Source organism: Triticum dicoccoides, chromosome 4A (genome assembly GCF_002162155.2).
Source record: "Triticum dicoccoides isolate Atlit2015 ecotype Zavitan chromosome 4A, WEW_v2.0, whole genome shotgun sequence".
NCBI lineage: Eukaryota > Viridiplantae > Streptophyta > Magnoliopsida > Poales > Poaceae > Triticum > Triticum dicoccoides.
The window spans coordinates 746702320-746712856 of NC_041386.1; the positions used below are offsets into that span (position 1 = coordinate 746702320).

The window sequence follows — 10537 nt, forward strand, 5'->3', positions numbered from 1 at the left end:
GGGGGACTCGGCTTGAGGTTTTTTTTGGTTCTATGCGGCTTAGCGTGAGACGGGATGTTGGGCGTGTGCGGGACTCGATTGCGGGGTTTTTCTTGGTTTTTTGCGGCTGAGAGGGAGGTGGGAGGAAGTACCAAAGAAGTACCAAAAAGACCGGGTGAGATGGGATGAAAATAAAACCCGAAACGCGACCTACCAACTGAGACATTAGAAGTAGAGATTCCGTCAAAATCGGACATCCTTCATGCGCGGCCGCGAAAGCCAAAGCGCGAAACGTTCTTCGCGTCCCGTCGCTCGTTCACCTGCCACAAACCCAATCCGCTTCGCTGGAACATGGAAGTGCAGCAACGGAAGTATATACTGCACGGCGGCCTGGCTTTCTGCTTCATTATCTTCCTCCTTGCCGTGCCCTGTCCTCCCTTTCTTATCTCTCTGAGAATAGAGGTCATGGTGGCAGTAGCAGATCTAGGCCCCGTTCCCTCCGTCCGATGCGCCTGCGAACGGCATATCGTGGGCCGCGCGTGCTGTAGTAGTGCTGGCCTGTGATATGCCCCGGAGAACTGAGGAGATGTGTTGTGCGTGCCCTGCTCATGCTGGGCACACGATTATCTCTGAATTTTTGAAGTTAAGTGTAGAGAAACTACTTGGGAATTAGAACCCTTGTAATCAGCTGCCAATGCTTAGGGCATCTCCAACAATTTGTATGTTAGGTTGTTGGTAAAATATGCCATGTCATCAACCAACATCTTAACATACAATAACTTCAATGTGTTGTATTTAGTTTGCCAAATAGGATGTGAGATAGTAAATAAGGTGCTCTCTCATTGTATATTGAAGCTTGTGTAAGGGGTGTTGGTTCATGTACATACAACCTTTTTCTCTTTCCTCATTTATTGTACAACACATGATAAAAAATCATACATGACAAAGTCTACCAACAACTATCTTACAACCATTGAAGATGCCCTTAGTGTGTGTATTTGATGCCTGTTATTTTCACTCTTTTTGCAAGTGTTTCAGATTCAAAATTAACAACTTAACAGTGAAGAGTCCTCTCATCCCTTTTTATCCTTCCAAACAAACAAAATTTGTGGCCCCTTGCATCCACCCACACCAAACGAAAAAAATGGCTATCCTACCCGTTTGGTTGGGGTATATACGTGAAACCAAACGCATCCCGACAAATGATTCGATGGTCGGGGCGAGGACGGCGTCTTCTTTATTACGGAAAGTATACAAGTATTTAATTTTAAATAAAATAAAAGAAGAAGTGGGGAATCATTTGTCAGGACTGAATGAATAACCCTGTCGGTCTTCCAACTGCAGGCAGCCAGATCTGCTCTCCACACACACCCTTCCCACAGTCCACAGATCCTAAATCCTGCCGCCGCTCTCACCGCCGCCGGCCATAACACAGCCTCGCCGTCCTTCACCCCCACCGCCAAACGCCAGCCTCTTCCACCCCGGCCATAGCAGTGCCGTCCCGTGGCTTCCTAACGCCGGCTCTGCCGCTCTGACCCCAGCGCCGCCGGCCGCCCCGACCCGGCGCAACTAGCCGCGCAAGCCATGGACGTGGAGACGGGGGCCATGGGCAGCCTCCTCCTCAAGCTCGGCGGCCTCCTCGCGGACGAGTACAAGCTGCAGGCCGGAGTCAAGAGAGGCGTCCAGTATCTCAAGAGAGAGCTAACCAGCGTGTACGCCGCCCTCCGCAAGGTTGGGGAAGTGCCGCTGGGCGAGGTGGACGAGCATCTCAGGATCCGGGTAAGCAAGGCCAGGGACGTCTCATACAGAATGGAAGACATCGTCGACAAGTTCGTGGAGGGGCCCGAGCCCACCTTACAGCTAAAAAAGCTCAGGCAGCTCATGAAAAAGATGCGTCGTTTGCTCCCCAAGGGCGAGATCGCCGGGGAGATCGAAAACATCAACACCAACGAGGTTGGTGTGAATTCAACTGCCGCAAGCATGGTTGACCCTTGCCCGCTGGATCAGAAAGAGCTGCTTGTTGGCATTGATGGTTCACTTAATGAGATAACCAAGATTTTCTCAGATGGGGATGGTGATGTGTCCAAGCAACTCAAGATGCTCTCTATTATCGGTTTTGGAGGTCTTGGCAAGACAACTCTTGCCAAAGCGTGTATGACAAGCTCAAAGGGCAGTTTGATTGTAGCGCTTTTGTCTTGGCAAGACAACTTTTGTCAGAACCCGGACGTGAAGAAACTTCTTAGCGACATTATCTTTGGAATTAACAAGCAAATGTCCCCATGGTTGAATGGAAGGCAGCTGATCGACCAACTTCGAGGATTACTCAAGAACAAGAGGTAACCACATTACTATATATATAGTTATATAGTTTTATATAAAATTAAGTATATTTGATAAAGCACTGAATTTGTCTTGAGATGTTCTACATTAGAGAACGGTTTGGTTTGGGTAGCCCATGATAGCTCTTATGTATTTTTACAAATTAAGGAAAAATACCATTCTTTCTTACCTTGTTTGCTATCAGTTGGGCGTGAATGGCCATCAATATACAGTACTCCCTCCTCAAAATATAAGGCCTGGTTAACTTCATCTGTTCTTTGATGCACAACTTTGACTAAAATTTTCGTTCTTAGTAAATCTATATAACTGCTGTAAAGACATACTCCCTCTGTCTCCTAATACAAGACGTTTTTTGACACTCATTACGAGACAGAGATAGAATGATAGAAAATAATTTTGCAAAACAAATACATTGATACCGTTAATACATGCCAAATCCATATAATTTCATATTATATTAATGTTCAAAGTTGTGCACTTAAGACCGTGCAAAGTCAAGTGCGCCTTATATTTTGGTAACGGGGGAGTTTCTTAGAACTTCTTAAAACATATCTAATTCATAAAATTATTTAAACTATGAATTTTAATTTATCATAAATATAAATTCTGGACGCTGAAAGAAAATTATTTAAAATATGCCCCTCTCCTCCAGCTTTTCGTTCTCAAGTTCTTAACTGGATGATGCCTTAACAAGGTGGTTTGCCATGCATCCTTTTTGTTTTATTTAACTGTTATTGATCAGCGCCTTGCTAGATCGTTTTACCAACTTATAATGGTTATTTGTTATGCATTTGGGTAGGTACTTCATTGTTATTGATGATATATGGGATGAAGAAACATGGGGCATAATCAAGTCTGCTTTTGTGGATAATAATTGTGGAAGCAGGATAATCACAACTACTCGTATTCTCAGTGTTGCCAAAGAGACTGGTGAGGTATACAGGCTACAACCACTTTCTCGGGAGCTATCTGCGAAGTTATTCAGTAGAAGATTGTTTGGTGGTAAAAGCAAATGCTCTTATGGCCGGCCAACAGAGGCATACGATAAAATTTTACATAAATGTGGTGGTGTACCATTGATTATAATCACAATGGCTGGTCTGCTTGTTGGTAAACCAGTGGAGTCTTGGTCTAAGGTGTACAACGGGATTGGTAGAAATGATGACTACACTCTAGAAGCCGCAAGAAGGATGCTATCTTTCATCTACCATGATCTTCCTTGTCATCTAAGGACTTGTTTATTGTATCTGAGTATATATCCAGAAGATCATATGATTGAGAAAGATAGTCTAATATGGAAGTGGGTTGCTGAGGGTTTTGTCCATATAGTCGAGCTTTATAGATGGTAACATTACCATCCGCGTCCGTCTTCTTCTTAAAGATCCATTTGTTTTCTATCGCTCGCCGATCATCGGGCAAGTCAGTCAAAGTTCATACTTTGTTTTCATACATGGATTCTATCTTGGATTTCATGGCTTCGAGCCATTTGTTGGAATCCGGGCCCGCCATCGCTTCTTCATAGTTCGAAGGTTCACCGTTGTCTAACAACATGATTTTCAGGACAGGGTTGCCATACCACTCTGGTGCGGAATGTGTCCTAGTGGACCTACGAAGTTCAGTAGCAACTTGATCCGAAGTACCTTGATCATCATCATTAATTTCCTCTCCAGTCGGTGTAGGCACCACAGGAACATTTTCCTGAGCTGCACTACTTTCTGGTTCAAGAGGTAGTACTTCATCGAGTTCTACTTTCCTCCCACTTACTCCTTTCGAGAGAAACTCCTTTTCCAGAAAGGATCCGTTCTTGGCAACAAAGATATTGCCCTCGGATCTTAAGTAGAAGGTATACCCAATGGTTTCCTTAGGGTATCCTATGAAGACGCATTTTTCCGATTTGGGTTCGAGCTTTTCAGGTTGAAGTTTCTTGACATAAGCATCGCATCCCCAAACTTTTAGAAACGACAGCTTAGGTTTCTTCCCAAACCACAATTCATACGGTGTCGTCTCAACGGATTTAGACGGTGCCCTATTTAAAGTGAATGTAGTTGTCTCTAGAGCGTATCCCCAGAATGATAGCGGTAAATCGGTAAGAGACATCATAGATCACACCATATCCAATAGAGTGCGATTACGACGTTCGGACACACCGTTACGCTAAGGTGTTCCAGGCGGCGTGAGTTGTGAAATGATTCCACATTTTCTTAAGTGTGTACCAAATTCGTGACTTAAATATTCTCCTCCACGATCTGATAGTAAGAATTTCATCTTTCGGTCACGTTGATTCTCTACTTCATTCTGAAATTCCTTGAACTTTTCAAAGGTCTCAGACTTGTGTTTCATCAAGTAGACATACCCATATCTACTCAAGTCATCTGTGAGAGTGAGAACATAACGATATCCTCCGCGAGCCTCAACACTCATTGGACCGCACACATCGGTATGTATGATTTCCAACAAGTTGGTTGCTCGCTCCATTGTTCCGGAGAACGGAGTCTTGGTCATCTTGCCCATGAGGCATGGTTCGCATGTGTCAAATGATTCATAATCCAGAGACTCCAAAAGTCCATCAGCATGGAGCTTCTTCATGCGCTTGACACCAACGTGACCAAGGCGGCAGTGCCACAAGTATGTGGGACTATCGTTATCAACTTTACATCTTTTGGTATTCACGCTATGAATATGTGTAACATTATGTTCGAGATTCATTAAGAATAAACCATTGACCATCGGAGCATGACCATAAAACATATCTCTCATATAAATAGAACAACCATTATTCTCGGATTTAAATGAGTAGCCATCTCGTATCAAACGAGATCCAGATACAATGTTCATGCTCAAACTTGGCACCAAATAACAATTATTAATATTTATAACTAATCCCGTAGGTAAATGTAGAGGTAGCGTGCCGACGGCGATCACATCGACCTTGGAACCATTCCTGACGCGCATCGTCACCTCGTCCTTCGCCAGTCTCCGTTTATTCCGCAGCTCCTGCTGTGAGTTACAAATATGAGCAACGGCACCGGTATCAAATACCCAGGAGTTACTACGAGTACTGGTAAGGTACACATCAATTACATGTATATCAAATATACCTTTAGTGTTGCCGGCCTTCTTGTCCGCTAAGTATTTGGGGCAGTTCCGCTTCCAGTGACCCTTCCCCTTGCAATAAAAGCACTCAGTCTCAGGCTTGGGTCCATTCTTTGACTTCTTCCCGGCAACTGGCTTACCGGGCGCGGCAACATCTTTGCCGTCCTTCTTGAAGTTCTTCTTACCCTTGCCCTTCTTGAACTTAGTGGTCTTATTGACCATCAACACTTGATGTTCTTTCTTGATTTCAACCTCTGCTGACTTCAGCATTGAGAATACTTCGGGAATGGTCTTCACCATCCCCTGCATATTGTAGTTCATCACAAAGCTCTTGTAGCTTGGTGGGAGCGACTGAAGGATTCTGTTAATGAACGCCTCGTCCGGGAGGTTTATGTCCAGCTGGGACAGGCGGTTGTGCAACCCAGACATTTTGAGTATGTGCTCACTGACAGAACTGTTTTCCTCCATCTTACAACTATAGAACTTGTTGGAGACTTCATATCTCTTGACCCGGGCATGAGCTTGGAAAACTAGTTTCAGCTCCTCAAACATCTCATATGCTCCGTGTTGCTCAAAACGCTTTTGGAGCCCCGGTTCTAAGCTGTAAAGCATGCCGCACTGAACGAGGGAGTAATCATCAGCACGAGACTACCAAGCGTTCATAACGTCTTGGTTCTCTGGGATGGGTGCTTCACCTAGCGGTGCTTCTAGGACATATTGTTTCTTGGCAGCTATGAGGATGATCCTCAGGTTCCGGACCCAGTCCGAATAGTTGCTGCCATCATCTTTCAGCTTGGTTTTCTCTAGGAACGCGTTGAAGTTCATGGTGACATGAGTATTGGCCATTTGATCTACAAGACATTTTGCAAAGATTTTAGACTATTGTTCATGATAATAAAGTTCATCTAATCAAATTATTTTAATGAACTCCCACTTAGATTAGACATCCCTCTAGTCATCTAAGTGTTACACGATCCGAGTCGACTAGGCCGTGTCCGATCATCACTTGAGACGGACTAGTAATCGTCGGTGAACATTCTCATGTTGATCGTATCTTCCATACGACTCGTGTTCGACCTTTCGGTCTCCGTGTTCCGAGGCCATGTCTGTACATGCTAGGCTCATCAAGTTAACCCTAAGTGTTTCGCGTGTGTAAATCTGTCTTACACCCGTTCTATGTGAATGTAAGAATCCATCACACCCGATCATCACGTGGTGCTTAGAAGCGACGAACTTTAGCAACGGTGCACAGTTAGGGGAGAACACTTCTTGAAATTGTTGTAAGGGATCATCTTATTTACTACCGTCGTTCTAAGTAAACAAGATGCATAAACATAATAAACATCACATGCAATTATATAGTAGTGACATGATATGGCCAATATCATATAGCTCCTTTGATCTCCATCTTCGGGGCTCCATGATCATCCTGTCACCGGCATGACACCATGATCTCCATCATCATGATCTCCATCATCGTGTCTTCATGAAGTTGTCACGCCAACGACTACTTCTACTTCTATGGCTAACGCGTTTAGCAATAAAGTAAAGTAATTTACATGGCGTTCTTCAATGACACGCAGGTCATACAAAAATAAAGACAACTCCTATGGCTCCTGCCGGTTGTCATACTCATCGACATGCAAGTCGTGATTCCTATTACAAGAACATGATGTCATACATCACAATGTATCATTCATCATTCATCACAACTTCTGGCCATATCACATCACATGACAATTGCTGCAAAAACAAGTTAGACGTCCTCTAATTGTTGTTGCATCTTTTATGTGGCTGCAATTGGGTTCTAGCAAGAACGTTTTCTTACCTACGAATAACCACAACGTGATTTTGTCAACTTCTATTTACCCTTCATAAGGACCCTTTTCATCGAATCCGCTCCAACTAAAGTGGGAGAGACAGACACCCGCCAGCCACCTTATGCAACTAGTGCATGTCAGTCGGTGGAACCGGTCTCACGTAAGCGTACGTGTAAGGTTGGTCCGGGCCGCTTCATCCCACAATACTGCTGAAGCAAGATAAGACTAGTAGCGGAAAGCAAGTTGACAAGATCCATGCCCACAACAAAATTGTGTTCTACTCGTGCAATAGAGAACTACACATAGACCTAGCTCATGATGCCACTGTTGGGGAACGTTGCAGAAAATTAAAATTTTTCCTACGGTTTCACCAAGATCCATCTATGAGTTCATCTAAGCAATGAGTCAAGGGAGTGAGTTTGCATCTACATACCACTTGTAGATCGAGTGCGGAAGCGTTCAAGGGGATGGTGATGAGGGAGTCGTACTCTCCGTGATTCGGATCACCGATGACCAAGTGCTGAACGGACAGCACCTCCGCGTTCAACACACGTACGGGACGGACGACGTCTCCTCCGTCTTGATCCAGCAAGGAGGAAGGAGAGGTTGAGGAAGATTGCTCCAACGGCAGCACGACGGCGTGGTGTTGTTGGTGCCGCAGTTCTCCGACAGGGCTTCGCCAAGCACGTACGGAGGAGGAGAGGTGTTGGGGAGGGGAGGGACTGCGCCTTGGCTTGTGTATTGCAGCCCTCCCCTCACCCCTCTATTTATAGGGGAAAAGGGGCAAGAGGGGCCGGCCCCTCTAGATGGGAATCTAGAGGGGGGGCGGCGGCCAAGGGGAGGGGTGGCTTGCCCCCCCCCCCCAAGCAAGGGGGGCGCCCCCTTTAGGGTTTCCCCCCCAAACCCTAGGCGCATGGGCCCAAGGTGGGGGCGCGCCCAGCCCACCAGGGGCTGGCTCCTTCCCCCACGCAGCCCAAGTGGCCCCCCGGGAGGGGTGGCCCCTCCCGGTGGACCTCCGGAACCCTTCCGGTGGCCCCGGTACAATACCGGTACGCCCCCGAAACTTTCCGGTGTCCGTTTGACAACTTCCCATATATAAATCTTTACCTCCGGACTATTCCGGAACTCCTCGTGACGTCCGGGATCGCATACGGGACTCCAAACAACATTCGGTAATCACATACAAGTCTTCCTAATAACCCTAGTGTCACCGAACCTTAAGTGTGTAGACCCTACGGGTTCGGGAGACATGCAGACATGACCGAGACGGCTCTTAGGTCAATAACGAACAACGGGATCTGGATACCCATGTTGGCTCCCACATGCTCCTCGATGATGTCATCGGATGAACCACGATGTCAAGGATTCAAGCAACCCCGTATACTATTCCCTTTGTCAGACGGTATGTTACTTGCCCGAGACTCGATCGTCGGTATCCCAATACCTCGTTCAGTCTGTTACTGGCAAGTCACTTTACTCGTACCGTAATGCATGATCCCGTGACCAGACACTTGGCCACTTTGAGCTCATTATGATGATGCACCACCGAGTGGGCCCAATGATACCTCTCCGTCATACGGAGTGACAAATCCCAGTCTCGGTCCGTGTCAACCCAACAGACACTTTCGGAGATACCTGTAATGCACCTTTATAGTCACCCAGTTACGTTGTGACGTTTGGTACACCCAAAGCACTCCTACGGTATCCGGGAGTTACACGATCTCATGGTCTAAGGAAGAGATACTTGACATTAGAAAGCTCTAGCAAAACGAACTACACGATCTTGTGCTATGCTTAGGATTGGGTCTTGTCCATCACGTCATTCTCCTAATGACGTGATCCCGTTGTCAATGACATCTGATGTCCATAGTCAGGAAACCATGACTATCTGTTGATCAACGAGCTAGTCAACTAGAGGCTTACTAGGGACGTATTGTAGTCTATATATTCACACGTGTATTACGATTTCCGGATAATACAATTATAGCATGAATAAAAGACAATTATCATGAACAAGGAAATATAATAATAATGCTTTTATTATTGCCTCTAGGGCATATTTCCAACACTTATTACGCCAACGATTGGTTATATGTTTTTCTCCATGTGGTTCTGCCTAAGTAGACATGAAGATTGAAAATCGTTAAGGTCTGAAAAAAAATTATGTCGAAAGAACGAGAACTGAACAGTTAATTCTAGTACAATATATACGGGCTTTCAATGTGGATGAAATCATCACCTCTATGTATAAATTCTCCAGAGATCGAAAGCATCGCAGCAAGCCAATAATTATGTCCAGATCAAAACTATACATTCTGATATATATGATCTTGACAGAATCCAGCAGCATTGATAGGCTATCAATGGACGAACTCTTCATTGAGCATATAACATGCAGCATATACCCAAAGTGTACTCCAAGATGATATAAAACTTATGCGCACAAATGAAAAATGCAGCATATGTTTACAAATGTGTAGATGATAATATACGGTACCTGAAAAGGTGAGGAGCCAAACACCAACTCCGTGTGATTATTAAACGGGTCATGAATTACACCCAAGGTCTCCAGTTTGGGCACAGAGACGACAGTTATTTCTGAAGGTGTATAACAATTATCAAGGTCCAACCTTTCAAGTGAAGGGGCATCTTCGATGATGAGCTGTTGTCGTTCAATACAAATTCCAATGCTTTTAAGATGAGGCGACTTTATTTGGAGACAACTGATACCGATTTCTATTCCCAAAACAATCAGCAAGCGCTCCAGGGCAGGGCAACTGGAGTGGATGATGCTGTCCAGTGAGGCCTCCGACAGATAAACCACCACAAGCAAAAGTTTTTTTAGCAGTGGGAGTCGAAGCATTTGTACCAGATCGTCTGGTAGATGGCACCGGGCGAAGGTGGTGGTGTGGAGAGAGGAGGAAAACCGCGAGATGGACAACGGTGGTGTGGGCACGAATTCTTGATATGTTCGTGGTATGAAGCTTTGGTGGTAATGGTAGAACTCAAACTGCTGGAGTTTTCCGAATTCAGGGGATGTCAGCCAAGCGTCCACCTTGCCGGGTATGGACAGCAGGTAGCTTGTCGCGATGCAGAGGCATTGAACGGGGCCCTGCTGGTGAGAAGAGACGATGGCTCTGATGAGATCAAATTCAGGAAGGACAGATATCTAACGACAGTCGAGATTGAGGGGCGCGGTGCGCCATAGAGGGCGCCACCGAGTTGAGAGGACTTGTGTGCGGCAGCAATCCTTAGTGGGGAGAAGCGAGATGATCTCCTCAAGGATGACGTCCGGGAGATCGCTG

General features: G+C 45.6%; 1 pseudogene; it reads left to right on the forward strand.

Annotated features, from left to right (window-relative positions):
* The first annotated feature begins 1563 nt into the window (after positions 1–1563).
* LOC119290026 lies at positions 1564–3716 on the forward strand (annotated as a pseudogene).
* Positions 3717–10537: the final 6821 nt, after the last annotated feature.